Source organism: Sarcophilus harrisii, chromosome 1 (assembly GCF_902635505.1).
Source record: "Sarcophilus harrisii chromosome 1, mSarHar1.11, whole genome shotgun sequence".
Classification (NCBI taxonomy): domain Eukaryota; kingdom Metazoa; phylum Chordata; class Mammalia; order Dasyuromorphia; family Dasyuridae; genus Sarcophilus; species Sarcophilus harrisii.
This window is the reverse complement of record NC_045426.1, coordinates 482,232,258-482,256,020: the sequence shown is the minus strand read 5'-3', so window position 1 is coordinate 482,256,020 and position 23,763 is coordinate 482,232,258. Positions and strand designations below refer to the sequence as shown.

The window sequence follows — 23,763 nt, the reverse complement described above, 5'->3', positions numbered from 1 at the left end:
ATTAAAAGTCTCTGATGAAAATGCATTTCTTTCTGCAAAACCAAACCCTTTTGGTCTTGGGTCTGAAATCTTTTGAAAATGCCTTCTCACCATCCCTTTAGCCTGCTACTTCTATGATACTGGACTAGTAACTTAAGCTAGACTTCAACTTCAACCCAATTCAAAACAACTTAACAACTTTTATTAAGTACTTACTATATATAAAACATTATTCTAAGTTTGGCTTAAGCAAAATACAAAAATCAATAAAATACCTTTCCTACTTTCAAATAGAATATGATTTTGTAACAGAAAAAAACAACAAAAAATGAAAAATAATTATCAAAATAAGCAAAGTATATATATTAGAGAGATACAAGAAAAATGATATTAGAGTTCCAAGAAAGCAAAAATCAATCATTTGGATAATCAGGAATGATTTAATAAAGGAGGTAGAATTTGAATGAACTGTGTTTTGAAAGATATCTAGAGGAAGAGTCAAGATGTTGGAGAGAAGCCAGGGAACTGCATGAGCTCTTCCCAGTTTCCCTTGAAAACAATGCTAAATCAAGCCTCTAAATGGATGTTGGAGTGACAGAACCAACAAAAATTTAGAGTGAAAAATTTTTCTAGAATATAACATCTTGGAACGACTTCAGGAAAGATCTCTCTCCCTTGGGCAAAAAGTAACATGGCCTAGCGTAGGTATGGTATCAGAAATATGGTAAGCAGATATTTGCACACAGACCAGCAGCAGAGAATACTCCATTATGACTCAGTAAGCCAATGGTTAGAAAGAGCAGTTGTGACACCATGAATCCAAGTATAAAAGGCAAATTGCTACCCTTGCCTCCCTGCAAAAAATCTTTCACTTCAAAAACAGAAATCAGCTTTTTAAAATTAACAAAAATCCTTAAGGTCCCCTTTAAGGGAAGATCAAAACAACCCAAACAAAAATAGAAAAGGCAGCAATGGCAAAATGCCTACATGTAAAGACTTAAAGAGAAATATGAATTGTTCTCAGGCTCAAAAGGTTCTCTTGGAAAAGCTCAAAAAGAATTTTTAAAATCAAATAAGAAAAATACCCCAAAATGGGTAAAGAAATGAGAGTTATATAGGGGAATTATGAAAAAAATCAACAGCTTAGAAAAGGAAGCAGAAAATTTGACTAAAGGAACCAACTGCTTAAAAAATAGATTTAACAAAATGGGAATATATGCTGAAGAAAGCAATTCCTTAAAAAATAAAATTAGAGAAATGGAAAAGAAAATTCATTGAACAAAACAACTCCATTAAAAGTACACTTGGACAAATGAAAAAGGAGGTTAAAAAAGCCAACTAAAGAAAATGTTTCAATAAAAATTAGAATTGGCACTGGAAATTAATGACTCAATGAGACATCAAGAATCAGCCATTCAAAATTTTTAAAAATGGAAAAAAAATGGAAAATATTTTTCCAGAAAAACAACTAACCTGAAAAATAGATTGAGGAAAAATGACTGAAGAATTATTGGATGATTGATAGCCATGATCAAAAAAATAGCTTGGACAACAATTTCCTTTTTTAAAAAGCTTTTTTATTTTCAAAAGATATGCATAGATAATTTTCAACATTCACCCTTATAAAACCTTGTATTCCAGTTTTTTTTTCCTCCTTCCCTTCTCCCTACCCTCTCTTCTAGATAGCAAATAATACAAAGTATGTTGAACATGCACAAATCTTCCATACATATTTCCACAAAATTGTCATATTTCACAAGAAAAATCAGATGAAAAAGGAAAAAATGAGAAAGAAAACAAAATGAAAGCAAACAACAAAAAAATGAAAATTCTATGTTGTGATCCATACTCAGTCCCCACAGTCTTGCTTTCTGGGTGCAGATGGCTCTTTCCATCTCAAGACCATTGGAACTGGCCTGAATCACCTCTCTGTTGAAAAGAGCCACATCCATCAGAATTGATCATCATATAATCTTTTGCCTTATACAATATTCTCTTTGTTCTCTTCATCTTACTTAGCATCAATAAGTTTCTGCAGGACTTTCTGAAATCACCCTGCTGATCATTTCTGTAGAACAATAATACTCCATAACACTCATATATGATAATTTATTCAGCCAAGTTCCTTGCCACTACAAAAAGGGCTGCTACAAACATTTTTGCACATGTGGATCCTTTTCCCTTTTTTATGATCTCTTTGGGATACAGGTCCAGTAGAGAAACTGCTGGATCAAAGGGTATGCACAGTTTGATAGCACTTTGGACATAGTCTGGACAACAATTTTTAAGAAATCATCAGGAAAACTGCCCTGATATCCTAAAACCAGAGCATAAAATAGTCATTCAAAGAATCTACCACTCACCTCCTAAAAGAGATTCCAAAATGAAAACTCCAAGTAATATTTCCAAAATAATCAGGTCAAGGAGAAATACTGCAAGTAGCCAGAAAGAAACAATTAAAATATTAAAGAGTCACAGTCAGTATTACCAAGTACGAAAAGCCCGGAATATGATATTCCAGGAATGCAAAGGAGCTTAAACTACATCCAAAAATGAATTACCCAACAAGACTAAGCATTATCTTTCAGGAGAAAAGATTAATATTTGATGAAATAGGTGATTTTCAAACATTTTTGATGAACTATTAGCAAAATATTAGCAAGACAATTATATCAATATATCATTGGGTTTATATAATATGACTAGATGAGGTTTATACCAGGAAAATAAGGTTGATTTAATATTAGAAGAACCATTAATATAATTGTTCAAGTATCAATAAGAAAGCCAACAAAAATTATATGATTATCTTAATAGAAGCTGAAAAAACTTTTGAAAAAATATAGTACCCATTTCTTTTTAAAAACAAGAGACCATAAATCAAGGTATTAAAAACTTTACAATCAAATGCAAAAAGGGAAAATATTAAATGCATTCTTTTTACATCATGATGCAATAAAAATTATGTGTAGTAAAGGGCTATGGATAAAGAGAACAAAAATTAATTGTAAACTAAACATTCTATATAATGGCCTGAGGCTTGAGTTGATGCACTGAGGTCCCAAGCAGGTGAGGCTAAATAGTAATTGGACTATACTCTATTAATATATATACTTGGATAAAGAATGGCCCTGCCCACTCTCTGTGCAAGTCCTGATGTGTTGTATAGGAAATGATGATTTTGGTGAGTGGAGGCAGAGAGGCAGGAAAAGAGGCTGGGAAAGATAGCTGGCTGAGTTCTGTTTTGGTGGCTGCTGATCTCGTGGCTTCTGGTCTGGCTAGCTTCTTGACTAGCTGCACACATTGCTATTGCCAATTCCCTTCTACCTCCAATCTTTCTTCATCTCTACTGAGAATAAAGATTGAATATTGTCCCCTAACCTGAAATCCTGATTCCGGTTGATTTTAAAATACACGGTCATCACAATTCTAATACTAAAGAATGAGTGGGCCAAACAACACATTATAAAAATTTTTAAATGATTTCATTCAACAGAATAGCAATAATAAGACAGCATATCAAAATTTATGATATGTGGAGTTACAAAGAGAAATTCCATTTAAAGTAACTACTAATAATATAAAATATTTAGGAATCTATCTGCGAAGGGAAAATCAGAAACTTTATGAGCAAAATTACAGACCACTTTTCACACAAATTAAGTCTGATCAAACCAATTGGAAAATATTAAATGCTATTGGATAGGGCAAGCAAATATAATAAAGATGACAATATTACCTAAACTAATCTATTTATTTAGTGCTATACCAATCAGACTCCCAAAAAACTATTTTAATGACCTAGAAAAAATAACAACAAAATTCATATGGAAAAATAAAAGGTCAAGAATTTCAAGGGAATTAATGAAAAAAAAAAATCAGATGAAGGTGGCTTAGCTGTACCAGATATAAAACTATATTATAAAGCAGCAGTTACCAAAACCATTTGGTATTGGCTAAGGAATAGATTACTTGATCAGCGGAATAGGTTAGATTCAAGGGATAAAACAGTTAACAAATATAGCAACCTAGTCTTTGACAAACCCAAAGACCCCAGCTTTTGGGATAAGAACTTACTGTTTGATAAAAATTGCTGGGAAAATTGGAAACTAATATGGCAGAAACTAGGCATTGATCCACACTTAACGCCGTACACCAAGATAAGGTCAAAATGGGTTCATGACCTAGGCATAAAGAATGAAATTATTAATAAATTAGAGGAACACAGGATAGTTTACCTCTCAGACCTGTGGAAGGGGAAGGACTTTATGACCAAAAGCAGAACTAGAGATCATTACTGATCACAAAATAGAAAATTTCGATTATACCAAACTGAAAAGTTTTTGTACAAACAAAACTAATGCAGACAAGATTAGAAGGGAAGCAATAAACTGGGAAAATATTTTTACAGTCAAAGGTTTTGATAAAGGCCCCATTTCTAAAATATATAGAGAATTAACTCTAATTTATAAAAAAACAAGCCATTCTCCAATTGAAAAATGGTCAAAGGATATGAACAGACAATTCTCAGATGAAGAAATTGAAACTATTTCTAGTCATATGAAAAGATGCTCCAAGTCATTATTAATCAGAGAAATGCAAATTAAGACAACTCTAAGATACCACTACACACCTGTCAGATTGGCTAAGATGACAGGAAAAAATAATGATGATTGTTGGAGGGGATGCGGGAAAACCGGGACATTGATGCATTGTTGGTGGAGTTGTGAACGAATCCAACATTTCTGGATAGTAGTTTGGAACTATGCTCAAAAAGTTATCAAACTGTGCATACCCTTTGATCCAGCAGTGTTACTACTGGGATTATATCCCAAAGAGATTATAAAGAAGGGAAAGGGACCTGTATGTGCACGAATGTTTGTGGCAGCCCTTTTTGTAGTGGCTAGAAACTGGAAACTGAATGGATGTCCATCAGTTGGAGAATGGCTGAATAAATTGTGGTATATGAAAATTATGGAATATTACTGTTCTGTAAGAAATGACCAACAGGATGATTTCAGAAAGGCCTGGAGAGACTTACACGAACTGATGCTGAGTGAAATGAGCAGGACCAGGAGATCATTATATACTTCAACAACAATACTATATGATGACCAGTTCTGATGGACCTGGCCATCCTCAGCAACGAGATCAACCAAATCATTTCTAATGGAGCAGTAATGAACTGAACTAGCTATACCCAGAAAAAGAACTCTGGGTGATGACTAAAAACCATTACATTGAACTCCCAATCCCTATATTTATGCCCACCTGCATTTTTGATTTCCTTCACAAGCTAATTGTACAATATTTCAGAGTCTGATTCTTTTTGTACAGCAAAATAACGGTTTGGTCATGTATACTTATTGTGTATCTAATTTATATTTTAATATATTAAACATCTACTGGTCATTCTGCCATCTGGGGGAGGGGGTGGGGGGTAAGAGGTGAAAAATTGGAACAAGAGGTTTGGCAATTGTTAATGCTGTAAAGTTACCCATGCATATAACCTGTTAATAAAAAGCTATTAAAAAATAAACTTATGATATGTGGCCAAAGCATTTCTTAAGAGGAATTTGTATAACTCTAGATGGTTATTTGAATAAAACAGAAAAAAAGATCAATGACCTGAGCATGTAGCTAAAAAAGCTGGGAAAAGAATAAATTACAAACAACCAATTAAATATCAGATTTTAAATTCTGAAAATCAAAGAAAAGATTAATAAAATTGCAAATAAAAAATTGAACTCATACAGAAAAATAGGAGTTGGGTTTATGGATTAAAAAATAAAATAGATAAACCTTTATTTAATTAGATTAGTAAAAGGAAAGAAAAAAACCAAATTATCAGTATTAAAAATGAAAAGGGTAAACTTCCCCCAATTAAAAGGAAATTAAAGCAATAATTGAGATCTATTTTGCCCAATTATTTGCCAATAAATCTGTTAATGAAATGGATGAATATGTCCAAAAATATGTATATTACACCGACTTACAGATGAAGAAATAAATTACTTAAATAGCCTTATCTTAGAAAAAACAATTGAACAAGCTAAAAAAAAATTTCCAGGGCCAGACAGATTTACAAGTGAATTTTCCCAAACTTTTAAAGAACAAATAATTCCAATGCTAAACAAACTATTAGGAAAAATAGGGGAAGAAGGAGCATAACAAAATTCTTTTTATGACACATCTATATTGCTGATACTTAAAGCAGGAAGAGCCAAAACAGAAAAGGAAAACTATTGACCAATTTCTCTAATGAATATTGATGCAAAAACCTTAAATAAAATATTAGCAAAGAGATTACAGCAACTTGTCACCAGGATAATATACTATGACCAAGTGAAATTTATACCAGAAATGCAGGGCTAGTTCAAAATCAGAAAAGTATCAACATAATTGGCAGTATCAATTAATGAACAAAACAGAAATCATAAGATTATTTCAATAGATGCAAAAAAAAATTGACAAATAAATGAATTGTCCTTAAAATGATAAGGGACAACTATATAAAACCATGAGCAAGTGTTATATGGAAGGGGAAGAAACTAGAAGTATTCCCAATAAGATCAGAGTTGAAAGAAGTTTGACTATAATTACCCCTATTATTCAATATTGTACTAAAAAATGTTAGCTTTAGCAATAAGAGAAGAAAAGAAATTGAAAGAATTAAACAAGGTAGTGAGGGAACAAAAAATATTACTCTTTGCAGATGTTATCATGGTATATTTAGAGAATCCTAGAGAATCAACTAAAAAAAAAAAAGACAAAAACAATAATGTTAGCAAAGTTGAAGGATATAAAATAAACCCACAGAAATCATCAGAATTTCTGTATGTTATCAACAAAGCCCATCTATCAACAAGAAATAGAAAGAGAAATCTCATTTTAAAATAACTTAGATAATATAAAATATTTGGGATTCTACCTGCCAAGACAAAGCCAGGAACTATATGAACACAATTACAGAATACTTTTCACATAAATCAATTTAAATCTAAACAACTGGAAGAATATCACTTGCTCATGAATAGGCCAAGCTAATATAATAAAAATATCAATTGTACTTAAATCATTCTACTTATTCAGTGCCATAACAATCAAACTGCCAAGAAATTATTGAGCAAAAAAAAAAAAAAAATCATAACCAAATTCACCTGGAAGAACAAAAGGTCAAGATTATCAAGGGAATTAATGACAAAATGCAAACGAAGTTGCCCTAATCACTGTACCAAAGCTAAAACCATATTATAAATCGGCAATCATTAAAACTATTTGGTACTAGTTAAGAAATTGAGTAGTGGATCAGTGAAATAGGTTAGATTCACAAGGTACAAGAGTCACTGACTATAGTAATCTGATGTTTGATAAACCCAAAGACTTCAGCTTCTGGGATAAGAACTCACTATTTGACAAAAATTACTGAGAAAACTGGAAAATAATATGACAGAAACTAGATATTGACCAGCATCTAACAATCTCTATTAAAATAAGGTTGAAATGGATTCATGATTTAAGACAGTCAATTTATTATAATACTAGCTATTTCCCAACTGATAAATGGTCAAAGTTATGAATAGGCAGTTTTCAGATGAAGAAATTGAAGCTGTTTCTAGTTATATGAAAATATGCCCTAAATAACAATTTATGCAAATTAAGGAAACTCTGAGGCACCACTTCACACTTCCCAGGTTAGATAAGATGACAGGAAAATCTAATGATAAATGTTAGAGGGGATGTGGAAAAAATGGGACACATACATTGTGGGAGGAGTTTTTAAATAATCCAGGCATTCTGGAAAGTATTTGTAATTATGTCCAAAAGACTATAAACTGTGTATACTCTTGTAAAAGGCTGAAATTCTGAATCAGACAACCAAGCACTTGAGGCTAATTACTTATTGGACAATAACTCTATTAGCATGTTTAGAATTTCTCTTCTCAAAGTTAATGCTAGTGCAATGCTTGGGGTTAGGAGAATCATAGGAGGGATCAGGGGGTGGAGACAAACCAGGGTCACTTTGTAGGAGGACAATGAGAAGGGAGGTTGGTGGAGAGCTTGTGGCAATCTTGTCCATCCCCTTCACTTCTCTCTCTAAAGACCAAGGACTTTTGTTTATCCTGCCTCGGGCTGATTCTGAGGCCTCCAGGGGGCTAAACTGGACTTTACACCTTTGATCTGGCAGTGTCACTACTGGAATGAAAACTCTCATTCAGAAGGAGAATTATGGGGACTGAATATAGATTGAAGCATACCATTTTCACCTTTTTTGTGCTGTTTGCTTTTTCTTTCTTATCTTTTCCCCCTCTTGTTATGAATTTTCTTTCACAACATAACTAAAATGGAGATATGTTTTAAATGATTGTACATGTATAACATATCAAATTTCTTGTGGTGTTGGAGAGGGGAAAAAGTAAGGGAAGAAGGAAGGAAAAAAATCTGAAACTCAAAATCTTACAAAAGTGAATGTTACTTCAAACTATCTTTACATGTATTTGCAAAAATAAAATACTATTGAAAGAAAAAAAAAAGGAAAAGAAGAAAAAATAGTTGCTTTAGTTAGAGAATTATTATTATTATTTTACAGAGCCCAAGGAAAGATATGAGGTGAAAAAGTGTAGAATGTTTTCATAAATGACATTGTAAGGAGGGATCTGTCACCAACCTTCCCCACAAGCATGTGCAGGGAAGGCAGGTTATATCAGATCCCCCAAAAAACAACAGAATAGAGCAGGTGGAAAGGAAGTATTCATCTGTTAATCAAAGGGAACATCTCAATCCATTCTGCTAAACATCTTGTGACTTCTGGCATTTTCAGAGTCTGCCCCCAAGTTTGAAAGTAACCTTCTCCTCCATTGTCTTCTGGATCTGTTATCTTCCTTTAATTTCAGTTAACATACATCCTTTATTAAAATCCTTTCTCAATCCCCCATTAAAGTTATTCTTTTCATTTTACTATTTCCAAAGTTGTATTTCTAAAGTTGTATTCATACTATTTCCACCATTAAGAGAGCAAGCTCTGAGAAAGCAGAAACTGCCTTGTCCTTTTTTGTACTCTTGAGCTTAATATAGTGCCTAGCACAGAGTAAGCACTTAATAAATGTTTAGTGACTAACTGGTTGACAACCTGGGCTTCTAATTAACTGTTCATTTGGACTCCCTTCAATATCCTTTTATGAACATATAAGGTTACCTTTATAGTCCTGTAGGTAAATTCAACAAAAACTCTAAATTAGCAAACAACTTCATGTTATCTTCACCTACTTAGATGTTATACAAAGAGAAAACAGTATGAAGAGGATGACTTATTCTCTCTATGCAGAGTTGCGTGGGGTGGGCTTATTCAGTACATCTTGAAAAAGAGAAAAAAGACCCAACATATATTTTACTTATTCTTCCTATAACTTTTAACCAGATAATTAGGTTTTTCCAGGAATTAAAGCTCATTTTATTGAATACCTTGGTCCCTGCCTTTAGAAAGAGTCATTTCTTTCATTTCTCTACTTATTACAGTTTGGCAGTGAAAAACCTCCCATCTTGATAGGAAAAGAATATTTTAAAATATTTCAAGTCCTAAAAAGAAACTTATTTATTTGAATATTTATACCTTGAAGCTGAATAAAATCTTACCAATTAAAAAAAATAGTCAAATAGAATTTTGTAAAAACATGAACTTATAAACTAATGGCAAAATACACTTACCTAATTCTAGTTATTGTGCATTATCAAAACATTTTAAATTATTAATCCATATAAAACTCTAATAAAATTAATATCAATACAACAAGGAGAAATTTTGAAGAAAAATTATATCTTGGTTCAAACTCTTTCAGGCTATATCTCCTGTTCCTACTGACTGTGATACAGACTTTCCAGGCCCTAAAGGAACCCAGCATTTAAATTTGCCAAGAGGTAAGACCTCAATGTAGGAGCTTGATCAGTCTAATCACCTACCATCTTATATAGATCTCTAGTAATTCATACTCTGCCTAGACGCTATCCTTAATGGTTTACATATATGCACACATACACACACATGTACATGCACATACACACACACACACATACCTCACTTTTTCCATTCAGTGATTCTTTATCCTCAGTTATTACCATACAAACCCCAGTTTTCATTCTTCTTTGCCTCTATAATATCTTCATACCCTTCAATCAAGGATATATTCTTACCACAATTTCGTATTTCAGATTACTGGTCTAATTTCCCCTTCTACTATGTTCTGTGGAATGTCTGTCCTAGACAGCTATGACATACATTAAAATCAGGAAGATCTGAGTTCACATCCACCTCAAGCACTAGCTAACTGTTTGATCTTAGTCAAGTAAATTAAATTGTGTCTGTCTTTGTTTCCACAATTGTAAAGGGAAAAGACTCTCCCTCTACTCACATAATTTAGTAATCTTTTTCATTTGAGTTTCATTCAATCCAAATTTTTCAACCAATCAAGATTCTGGTAGCTATTACAGAGCTCTAAGACACTTCCCTTTCTTTCTCAATGAATTCAGTCCCTTGCTCATATCATCTTTCTCTTATCTTCAATTCCTGCTGCCATTCTAGGGGTATGTATCATATACACAAACATATATACACACACACAGGTAGATAAATACATATACATAAACATGTATGTGTATATATAAATATATGTTTTAGGCATGTATTTTATTTTTCATTATCAATATTTATTAAGTAAAACAGTTAATAAAGACCAATAATTGTAGTGGCCTGGTTGGTTTTCTGAAGGTCTCTAGACCAGCCTTCTTTTCATCTGAGTAATCACCCTGAGAATAGTCAGAGACAAAGGCCAAAAGTCTTTATTGTCTCCTTGCCTGGGGCTTGGCTAGCTTTCTTGAGGTCCTCCAGAATGTATCTTGGTTTCTGTGGGGGAGGAAGGAAAATCACCACGATGGTCTCTGTCTGGAAGTTTGTCTCAGTCCTAGAGATTGTACTCCAGCCTCCAGTCCTCTGTCTTCTCTGAGTCTGTCTCTGAGCCCCTTTGAGTATGTTTCTGGCTGAGTTTATCCCAGTTTATATGCAATATACTAAGTAAAAGCCAATCATTATATCATTATAATTATACCATTATTTGTTGTAAAATTAAATCAATCATACTGAACTAGAGAACTATTAATCACCATGCTAAACTAGATAACCATTGTTTCATCAATTTCACTGAGTTACCACTTTATAAGAATACTTGTTTCAAGCACAAAGTTCTGGACCATTACAAATAATATGTGGTGTCAAGTAAAAATGGCATTGCACATTTGTAACATACACATATATAAACATACACACCACCCACTTACCCACATATAGATTTTTAAAAATTAATATATTTTTTTCTTTTTGCCCTCTATTCCCACTAAATATTCACTCCATCTATGCTATGTAAATATCTTAACATAATCTACACATACATATTCACTAATTTTTTATTTAATTATACTATCTTATCATTCCTATTCTTTACCTTTACTATTATCTCCAATCTCTCCATCTCTTGGGACATTCGTAGGCTATCACTCCTACACCAACTTGATCTCCTCCCTATCTTGATCCTTGGGCAAATGATTTCAACTTTATAGTATTCCCCATACTAAGTGTTTTGCTTTCTTGTCCTATTGATGATATGCCTTTTCAAACTCCAACTATGGATTATTCTTACCACTCATCATGTTTGCTTCTCTTTAAATGCTAGTGAATGGAACTGAAATAAATATTGATACCATGATGACTTAGTACAGTGCAATTTACTATATCAGAACCAATCAATCCCTCATTGGAGCAAGACAATTCTTTTATTATCCCACCGACCACAGTGTGTTTTCTAAATTTTATTATCCTTCCTTCAGCCTCCCAATGACATTCTTCCCCTACTTCTCTTAACTGTGAATTTTGCCTCATATTTCATAAAAATTGTTCATCAAGAGCTCCCTCTCTACTTCTCCTTTTTTGTCTCATATCACTCAAATGTATTTTCTTATTATCTTTTTATTCATTCCATATCACATTAAAAAAAAAGAGATTCTTCTTCTTACCAAAGAAACTCCTTCATATGCAGCTTTCATCCTAGTCTATCCCATACTCTCCAGATGATTGTTTTCTCTAACATATCCATGGTTTCATATCCATATCTATCTATCTATCTATCTATCATCTATTTATGTCTATTTAGTTCTCTTTTTCATCTATTCCCAGCTTTACTGACTTCCCCTTGCCAATTCTAATTTTCAAAGAATAATTTTCTTCTTTAAGACTCTATCTCCTTTTATAGTTAGTTAATTTTTTCATAATCTTGTTTTTCTTGGATGGTTCTTATTTTTTTTAGTTTTTCATTAAAATCTCTCATTTGATTTTTGAAGTGTTTTTTGACTTCTAAAGTTTTTGTTTTGTTTTGTTCTGTTTTGTTTTCTGGGCAGGTAGCTATTTAACATTGCTCTGTGGGGTAAAAGAAGCTGTTGTTTGTTTTTTACCTTTAATGTGCTCCTTTGAAGATGAATCCTGATCTTTCCTAATCTCATGGTAAGTTTCTATGATTGGTTACTTTCATTTTTGCCTGTTCACATTTTTTTTAATGAGAACTATTAATGTAAGCACCTCTAATGCTGGGTTGGGGAAGCATGGTGCCTCTGGCTTCACTTTAGCTCTCCCCTCTCACCTGGAACCCAAATCAAAAGCTCCATTGTCCTGCAAGTGTTTGCAGCCAGTAGCATCCCTGACTCAGAGATTCTGCACTCACTGGGTGAGCTGGATTCTTCTCATTCAGGGCAGCATTTTAGCAGCTCAGCTGGGGCTAGCATTCCTAATCAGCAAAGTTCTCTCAGTCTTCCCGGACACAGACTCTTGACCCTTTACTCCCTACTAATGATACTTATACTCACTCCTAGAAGTGACAGTTCCTGTGGTTCAGCCTGAGGCTAACTCCCAACCCAGCTAGCCTCTGGGACCCCAGTTTGCTGTTTGTACAAAGCTAATCTAAAAATATTTATACTTCACACCCAGTTAAATCTCAATGCTGCAGTCTTTCTTCTGATTTTCTAGGGTTGTCTTAAGAGAACCCCTGTTCTGCTCCACGTGTTATTTTTCACTGCTCTATGTTCACCTTCAGGCACAATTTTGTTTTATTAGTGGGGGAAATCTGGAGAATTTGGAATTTTCTAACCTACTCAACCATCTTCCCTAGTTTTCTCCCCTTTCCCTCACTTTCTTGTAATTATATTACTATGACAGTCAATTTTTGGACATTTATTTGTCAATATTTTGTTGGCTAAATATTTATGAGATATTACCTAGTACAAATCTTTTGGTTCCTTTTAGATTCTAGGCTCTCTTAGAGTCTAGCGATTTCATAGGCTTAATCTCAAGGTAAAACAATATCGGTTACAATCAACAAAACTAAAGGTTTTTACCTATTATCAGTCCTTACTGTTGCTCTGAGACATGGTCCTCTGTTCAAGAAATATTTTTGTGAGGGAGGTTTAAAACTATTTAATATATGCTCTAATACCATCTCTTAATTTTTTTTTTAAAGAAGAGTTCATCATTTTATAGCTCCCTTGGGGTAATGGACATAATGTTTCATTGACATTATATTGAGTTTTGTTTGGATCCTTTCTAAACTTTTTCTTCTCTATTTTAAAGTTCCAAAATTACATATTGACTATTATTACAGAACTGTTTATGACCTTGTGAGTCCCTTCCATTGAATTTTTACTTTAGATCAACAATATACACATAACTACAGATTATCCTCATAATTACATTAAAGTATCTACAATATACAGTATCTTTCATCAAATATATGAAAAAGCAGGAAATAGTGAAACTAAGAGATATACTAGAGTTTTGAAAAGTTGTATGATAAATCTTTTTAGAAAAGTGAAATATCACAGATGAATACTTTCCCTTCTAGTCTTCACAGATATCATCACTTTGGAAACACAATACTTAGGATTGATAGAAACAAGTTAAATGTCCTCAGAATCAATAACATCACTATACTAATGTTTGGTTAGTTTGTATTCAAAGGTTAGAAATATATAAGCATTATGTTTCATTTGAAGAGTTTAAGGAAGATTTCTATATTTAAATACATCTCATAGCATCATAAAATATCGGAATTGGAAGGGATACTAAAAGTTATCTCTCATCAAAAGCATAAATTGTCTCTACAACATTATCAACATCCTCTATCCTCTCTTGAATATTTCCACTGAGAAAGAATACACTAGTGCATTCTGCAGGCCATTCCATATTTGATGTATATTTATAATGCAATTTTCCCATGGTACAATAGAAAAAGCACAGAATTTGGAGTTGAAATATTTAGTTTTGAATCTTCACTGGCATTAACAAGTTTATTATTTTAGGTATCATCTTTAACCAAAGTTTCCTTATCTGTAAAAGGGGATAAAATAATTTTATTATTTCCTCTCATATTTTCTGTGATGATCAAAAAAAAATGCAAAGAACCACTTTCTATCCAATTAAGTGCTAAAGAGAAGTCGGCATTTATTAGTATCATGATTAGTGCTATTCCTATGACTACTGGCATTTATAAAATATTTTAAAGTTCATAAAGTTTTTTGAGTATTTTTCCATCAATCTCAGAATAACCTTTCAAGTATAAACCATATGTATTATTATTATTGTCATTTAAAAATAAGGATATTGAAGACCAGAGAATTTGAATGATTTGTTTACAGTTACACTTTTGGTTCTACTTTTGGATCCTAGACAGTTCATAAGGTCAATTCAGAAGTATGTCAATGTCATTTACATTTGACAAATCTATCAGTGTGTATATGTAAGTGATTCTTATTATTGCTATTAAGCCACACAGCTAATAAACAACAAAGTCAAGTTTGAATACAGAGCCCTTTTGTTGGCCAAATTCAGCACCCTTTCTCTCAGAGATTATTATTGCTTCTCATAATCATCATTATCACCATTATTTACACATTTTTATTACTTTTTTCATGAATGTTATAAGATTGGATATTGAAAAAGTCCTTCTTCAGACAGACTCTCAATAGATTGAGGATCTTGGAGAGAAATAGACTCTCCCTTTACCTTTATGGCAATTCCAAACAACAAAATGCTACCTCAAAGGATCTTTAATCTTATATCATTTTGATATTTAACAGGGAAATATATATTGACTAAAGGTGTTTGCCACTGGCATAGATGATTTCTGGTACAAATCCAAATGGAACAAAAGGATTCCTTACAAATGGTTGTTTCTAAAGATTTTTTTCTCAAAATATTATATCAAGTTATGATATATGGAAAGCTCTACTAAACAAGATCTATAATCAAGTAAAAATAATTTAGCCTAACTAAATTTTCTTTAGTACCATACATAGAGCTTATTAGAATACCTTGAATAGATGCTATGGATGAACACATTATTGGGTCCAAAATTGAAGAAAAGAAGAAAAGTTGGCTTATTTGCTATTGGGTAATAGTTTAACACAGTTAACAATCTTACACTCCTTCCTTAAAATAATGATCCAATTTTTTAACATCAATATTCTTCTGGTGATTTTGTATGACTCTATCATGAAATAGCCAAGATTCAAAAGAATTAAAACTGGATCTCACCAAAAGTTTAAAGAGATTTTCAAGGTTGGTATTGTTGATTGGTATAGTATATTAATATATTATCAATGTAGAATTGCTTAGAAAAAGTAATATCATAGGGGATATGGTGGACTCTGATTTTGGGCCCTAGATAGCCAATGAAAATTGCTACCATAGGCATTTTCTAACTCATTGATATGAGCATCATTACACTTGCTAAGACTACAGAAGGAACACTTCCCAAATAAGTGTTCCTCGTATCCAGAAAACCACATTGATAGTTTGACTTTTTGTGGTTTAAGTAGTTCCTGTGCCTAAGCTACTATCTAAAAATATGCTGTTTGTAACAAGCTCTGCATTTCCACAGACATCTTAGCATTCCTAATATGGCTTAGAGTCAGACTTATGGTATATAAGCTTTCTTCCCCATGATCCTAATGACTGACTAGTCACCCATGCTACTTGGCCAGCCTGCTTTTGGAAAATATTGCTTTGACTCAAAGAGAATTATGTGTTCTCCCTCCAACTCACAACAAAATCAAAAACTCTCCTGGAGCAATATAAAGTCTGTTGTCATAGATATCTACACACACACACACACACACACACACACACACACACACAAGAGGTAAGCCATTCAGGTAGTGAAGGCAAGTGATAGTCACTAGATAATCCAAATAGCCCTTTGGTAACAAAACAGAGTCATTAGTTCTAGATATAGGTGTGGAGAAGAGATTGGCAGACCCAGATGAACTGCAAAGAATCTACAGGAAAACTTGTTAATCAGATCACAAGTCTGTATCAAAATGTAATGAAATGGTTTAAAGAGCAAAAACAGATTTGTTTGCTTTTGGGGGGATTGTTGTTATTTTGGGTTTGGGTTTTTTTTTGTCATAAGTCTAGGCAGTGACCTCAAGCATATCCTATATCTTATGAATTCTTTCTATATCTGTTTTTCATTTTAAACTTTTCCCTTTTCTTGATATTTAAATATATGTTTTTAAGGAAAATGTCATAATTAAAGTAATGCATAACTTAAAATGTGTAATTTGAATCATAATAATATACAGATACAGAAATAATGTACTCTCAAATATTTCATTAGATTTTATTTATTGTTTTTATATGTGTATGATTAACCAGACAATAGTGAAAAGAAAATATGTCAATTACTAGAACTATCAGGATTGCATAGGTCTTATTTATCTCACCTGGAGATCTTTCTATATTCTGCCTTAGGCGATAATATAGATTGCTTGCATTATTACAAGTGGATTTTCTCTTATTATTGTGGGGGTAGGAAGCCAATAAAAATATAAATTGAGACAGAATACTTAATAAAATTTCTATTGTCAGAATCACAGTTACAAATTCATTGCCAATGTAGGAAAAAGGAGTGGTTTAAAAATATAAAAGTCACTAAAATTATTTATCAATTTTAAACAGAAAGCTTGAGCTTCTGTAAGGGAATACAATTACTCATTGTCTTAGCCCCTAGTGGGAGTTATAAATTTTAATCATCTTTCCTCAACCACCAGAGATTTTAGTACTGTCATACAATAAGATACATGAATTTCCATTTTCAGTTAAACTAAAAATGAAAGACATAATGGCCCATTTTATACAAAGGCAATCTTGTCAGAGGCAGTCTATCATGTGGCAAATGGAGCTTCACTGCAGGCACCCACCAGATCTATTTGCCTACCACCAGATTCAATGAATCAGCCAGGGCCTTTGGGCATTTAAAATGCTCTTTAGGTAGCATCATAAAAGAGGTGCCCATTCCATTTAGAACAGATACCTGGAACTCCATGAATCTTTCCAGAGGACTGATTACTAACCTCAGGATTAGAAAGTTATCTACTAAATGCTTATTTAAATTCTGTTCTGTTGGTTTATTTTTATTTTTATTTTTTTTAGTGGGGGGAAAAAGGTGTCAAAAATCCATGACCTACAGCTGTGTTCATTTGTCAACATGGTGCCCTCAGGCACAAGTCATTTAAAGCTCATTATTTTTTATATCTACGGCCAATAGAAGCTTTGTGTATAGTTGTTGTATCCTAGCTGAAAAATTTACTGTTCACCCTCCCCAAAAATTATTTGTTGCTACATGCAGTGTTGGTAATTTGTTACAATTGTTCAATAAGGTCAACTCTTTTATTCCTGCATTCCAAAGAAATGTAAATATTGTCAAGTGAAACCCTGTAGGATATCTTGGTTTAATTTCTTTCTTAAAGACCATTCCTTAAATCCAAATCACTCTGACTTTAGTAGATTGGCCAACAACAGGTTCCAATCCAAGCTCCACAGGGTCATTGCTTGAACTGGATTGACTCAGAATGAATGTAAATAGCAATTGTTTCTGTTTTACCAGGAAACCCTGAGGGTTTTCCCCTCCAGAATGATTTTATCTTTAAATAGGTAAAAAAAGTCATTTTCTGTCTCATTTTTTACCTAAAACTTACTTGCTGATTGGGCATAGATGTAGTCAAATTGAGATCTGTTAAAGACTTTAACTTTAAAAGGCCAAGACCCCTAGCTGCATTCACAGCCATCTCCAGTCTTCCTAAACTATACCTTGCTTCTGCACCCAGATGGCTCCTAAGGGAAAAGTGAGGCTAATGACTTTGCATAATCCTCCGTCGAATTCACTTGCATATCATGGCATTATCTTCCTGGTGTCTGGTCATCTTCAAGAACAAATGACAACCAACAATAAGAAGCTTCCTAAATTTTTTTTCTGAACACTGGTTAAGTTTATTGGGAAAAAAAAATGGTCATATGAAAGACAGGGCTAAAAGCTGAAGATAGAAGCCTACTCAAAGAGAGTTCATGAATCTTTATCTGAAAATAATCTATAGAATTCATTACCTACAAATTGAATTTTCAATAACAATTTGAAAAGAACGGCAATTAACTCTTTCTGTTTCTTGTTGTTTTTCTTGTCCTTGCATTAAAAATGATTATGCATATTATTGGTAGGAAGTGTTGTTTGTCATCCCCTCCCTAGGCTACCCCATTAGCCAATATTTATCCTGCTATTTTCTTTTCCACTATAGGATTTGGAAACCATTTGGACTTGGCATCTGTTGCTGCTCCTAGCATGTCTGGCTCAGGAGGATCAGAGTTGCAAATTCTACAAGGAAAATATTGGAAATTAATTTAATGCTCAAAGCAGAACAAAGAAGATTAAAATGGATGTCAATTTTGATCAGAAAAATATGTTTTGAATAATTCTAATTTGTATGTTTTTAAAGGACAATATTTTCAAAATTAAATTCTTGAAAAGATTCTCTGTCTCTGTCTCTCTCTCTCTCTTTGTCTCTCTCTCTCTCTCTCCTTCTCTCTCTCTCTCTCTCTCTCTCTCTCTCTCTCTCTCTCTCTCTCTCTCTTTCTGTGTGTGTGTGTGTGTGTGTGTGTGTGTGTGTGTAGATAATTTCACACAGCTCTGTAGCAGCTGGTATATTACATAGTGCTGTAGTATACTACAGGGTACATTAATTCCTCTAAAAAGAGTGAAAAAGAAATAAAACTAAGACCCATAGTAGTACTCTTTACTACAGAGAAACATAATTAGAATATCTCATTAGTGCATTTTTCCCACCAATTATGTACCATTTTTTGGTTCCCAGCCTCTCTAATTAACCATCTTAATAGAAGATTGTCCTATATAATACAATTCAGGAGGGGTGGGACACTGAAAAATGTATTAATGAAGTTTTACTATATTCTCTGCATAATTTTTATAACAGCAGATAATAGGATTTAAATCTAAGTAATATCTATCAGGAAGTCTGCATAAAAGATTAAGCATACCCATTAACTAGTACACTATAAATTTTATTAGCTTCATAAGTTCTATTTGGAAATAATTGTAAAAATACTATGTAGGCAGTCTTTAATGTATAAACGCCTATCTTACATATTTTAGATACAAATGGTGGGCCCAGTTTAGGACTCCTTTTTGGCAGGCAAGCTTTGGTTTGCTTTCGTTTGGGCTTTTTCTGTTGGCTGGATATTTCCTCAATTTTACTTCCCTTTTCCCATTTTTTGGTGATGCAATGATCCAGGTTCCCTGTTAGCACTGCTGCCTTAGAAGAACTCTATCCATTCTTACCTCCTTCTTCTCTGGCCCATTCGCTTCCCAAGACCATTGATTTTGAAAGTGTTCTGACCTTCATGATTACCATAGGATAATAAACTCAATACATGCTATATCCCTTTACATCATTATTATTCAAGCATATAAAAGACCAATTGACTGATACTGCAGTATTGACAGTATCTGTTTGACTGACTGGTTGCCTTGCCAGATGCTTTGGAATAAGATGCTCACCTCAGATGCTGTCACTATTTTTCATCTTATTCGGTGAACTATACAAACATGTAACATGTGTCAAGTATTGTACTAAACAATGGGAATTTAAAAGGAATGCAAAAAATGGTCTGCCATCAAGAAAGTCACATTTTAAAAGAGAAAAAAAAATTAAATTATGGCTTGAGCTGTGGCATGGCCTAGGTGCCAGAGCACCCTGCACTGTGAGGATGCTGTGGGTCACTCCAGCCCTGCCCGTGATCTGCCTGTAGCTACAGAAGAGAGAGGATGGGAAGAAGGGGTAGGAGGGGATGGGAAACATGAAGGGAGGAAAAGGGAGGGGGAAGAGTGAGGGGAGGAGAAGTGTTGTGCTACAGTTCCCTTTTATTGTCCTACTTCAGTTCCCCAAATTGCCCTGCCTCAGTTCCCCTAAATTGTCCTGCCTCAGTTTCCCTGAATGGTTCTGCCTTAGTTTCCCTGGTTGCAACCCCCCCCCCTTTTCTGTCCATTAGAACTGAGATAATTAGGACTGTGGAGATCTGATATTCCAGAAGATAAGACTCCAGATGTCCTATATCAGATGCCTAATTGGTATTGTCTATATCTCTAAGTTTCAGACTTCCTGCCTCTCGTTGGACAACTCCTTAACTCCCAGTTTGTTAAAATTTATCTTCCTACCTGTCAGAACTGGATTGATGGTCCCTGCCTGGAGGTTCCAGCATAGTTTGGACTCCACCAGGGGGTGTCTTTGTTTAGCTACCTGAGCAAAGAACTATAAATATGTCATTGAGAACTCACATTCACTGATGAATGCTTTGTACATCAGTCCTGGGGCATCATGCCTCCAGCACAATTTCTCCCTCTCAGAAATCCAAATAAAATATTAAAAACTATCTGATCTCTATCTTGCCTCAGTTTCTCTGGCATTACATTTGGTAGTCCCACCAAGATATTAGAACTGAGAGCAGCATTAGAGATTAGAGACCCTCAGATCTCCACCTGGAGCCTTGTAGGTAATTGAAGCCTGGACTCTTTGTTGGAGAGGCTAGCCCTGATCTATTCCAGAATTTCCACGAGGGACAACACAATTTCAATCGCAGAAAGGCTCAAAGTGGATGCCTCCATTTCGGCCACAGAAGAGTAAGTCTAGGTGTCTTAGGACACAATTTGGTCTGTCTGTCTGTTTGCTAGCAATTGGGCTCCAGGGAGAATACAACACCAGCAGGTGTTAATTTCTGGAAAAACATCAGCAGGGCACTGTGTGATGTTATCTGTTTTGAGTGTCTTTAAGACCTATCTGGTTTGAATATTTTTCAGACAATAAATCTGGCTGGGTGCTCTGGCACCATCTGGTTCTGGGTTCTAGAATAACTCTGGGTATTTTGGAACAATTCTATGTTCTGGGTCTGGTTCTGGGTGCCACACTGTTGGCACAGTTCTGGTTCTGGATATGTTTTATATCTGGGCATTCTCTGTGAAGGCAGAGAAACACATCAAACTGGAGTTGGAAGCCTATTAAGGGCTCAATTTGGATTTCTGAGAGGGAGAAATTGTGCTGGAGGCATGATGCCCCCAGGACTAATGTCCAAAGCCTCCAACAGTGAATGTGAGTTCTCAATGACATATTTGTAGCTCTTAGCTCAGGTAGCTAAACAAAGGCAGGGGGTGGAGTCCAAACTATGGTTAGTTGGAACCTCCAGGCAGGGACCATCAATACGGTTCTGACAGGTAGGAACATAAATTCTATGTAGGAGCATAAAAAACTAGGAGTTAAGGAGTTATCCAACGAGAGCCTGGAAGTCTGAAACTTAGAGATATAGACAATGCTAATTAGGCATCTGATATAGGACATCTGGAGTCTTATCTTCTGGAATACCAGATCTCCACAGTCCTAATTATCTCAGTTCTAATGGACAGAAAAGGGGAGTTGCAACCAGGGAAACTGAGGCTGAATAATAAAAGGGAACTGCGGCACAACAGAAGGAAGAACAGGAAGGGGAGAAGGAAGAGAAAAGAGGGGGAAGGGAGAAGGAGGAGAAGGAGAAGGGGGAGGAAGAGAAGAGGGAAGAAGGGGAAAAGAGGTGGTTGGTGCTCAACTCAGGATGTAAGGATTTCTTTTTGCTGAGTGGCCATGATTTGCTGTTTCCTGCCATCTTGATTTAAATTATTTAGGTGACCATCCCATGGCTTACATCTCAAGCTCCACCCAAAATGTTTGACAGTAACTGAAGATAAGAACAAAAGAAGGCATAAACGTGTAAGAGAAAAGCAGCAGGAGACCCTGAACAGTAAAAGCACTGAATCCTTGAAGAATGTCTTGAAATCTCACCAGAAATGAACTGAAAAAAACAGAAGAATATTTCTATCAAATGATGGGTGAAACCTGGAAATCATTTGATGGCTACAAGCTAGGGGGCTATGAAGAACCAAATCTTATCAATGAAAGTGGAGTACCTGATGATACCCCGAACAAAGGAGCCTCCAGGAGATGGAAGCTGCCTGACTACTGTCTGAATATGTGAGTCACAATCTAGTCACATCATGAGACATCTGAAGAAGTGGTTACAGCTGTTCTACACCATCCTGATGGATGAGTGTTCAGATGGAGATTTTACAAGTCATGGAGTTCACAGGCATTGTTGGACTGGATGAGGAAGTTGGGGTATCACAGGTCCATCTATACCATCTCCAATTCCTATCCCAGAAGTCCTTTGAAAGTGGGAGAAGACCAGACACTAGAAAATGCTCCCCTAACTATAGATACTGTGCTGAATGTGGAAGAGAAAGAGGCCTACCTCTCTTTGTGAAATGGGACTTGTGGACTGGAAACATGGATACACATACACTAACAGTAAGCAACAAGAGGAGTTCCACATGATAATCAAACTAAACAGTAAATGGGCCCTTTACAGGCAAACATATATACCTCAGGTTTATGTCATCTGGTAATAAATGGATATGCTGGCCAAAAAAAAAAAAATGTAAATCATCTATGTAGAAGTATATAGAAATACAAAGAATAGATAAAAAGAAATCTTAGATTAGAAGGATCTAGCATTTGGGGAGGAACCTAGAAAGGTACAGATGGAAGTTTCAGGAGCATTCTTGTAAAATTGCAGAGTAGGGCAGAAATTTTGAAGCTCTCTAGATTGCCCCCCAAATTACAAAATTTTACCTTCAGGTGAGCCAAGTGAAAAACATGTAAGAGTTGGGGCAGAACAATGGTCCTGAGAGACTCCAAAACAGAAGTTAGGAGAGTGTAAATTGTAAAGGTCTCCAAGCTAGCACCACTGAAATAGCATGGAGTAACCTCAGACCCAGCCACAGAATTTTCACCTCCAGGACACTGTGGAGAATTGGGGGGTCTGAGTCCCAGAAGATTGAGGGGAATTTCTGTTGAAAAGAAACTCCAGGCCCAGCTGTGCTGCAGAGATGTGACCCTGAGATGTAAGCACATATTGGTGAATATAGAAGCAATAGATCAGGGAAGTTGCTGGCTGTAGCCACTTACAGAAGGATAAAGTTCTTGGTTTGGGTTTGCAGCCCACAGGGGAGAACTGAAGTGAAACCAGAGGCATCATTCTCCCCATCCCACCCTCTGCCCCAAAACTAGATTACACAACCAAGCTATTATTTTTAAAAACATGATCAGGCAAATGAGAAAACTCAACTATAGAAAGTTTCAGTGGTAATAGGGAAGACAAGGGTTCTTCTTTAAAGGAAGACATTGAATTTTTTAAAAAGCCTCTCCTATTCCAAAGAGTAATGTTAGATGGCTACCTACCCAGAAAGAATTCATAGAATAACTCAAAAAATACTTTAAAAATAAAATAAGAGAGATTGAGGAAAAACAAATTTAAAAATA

General features: G+C 34.6%; 1 pseudogene; it reads left to right on the top strand.

The window, feature by feature from the left end:
* Window positions 1–686: 686 nt before the first annotated feature.
* LOC111719041 lies at window positions 687–22,705 on the top strand (annotated as a pseudogene).
* Window positions 22,706–23,763: the final 1,058 nt, after the last annotated feature.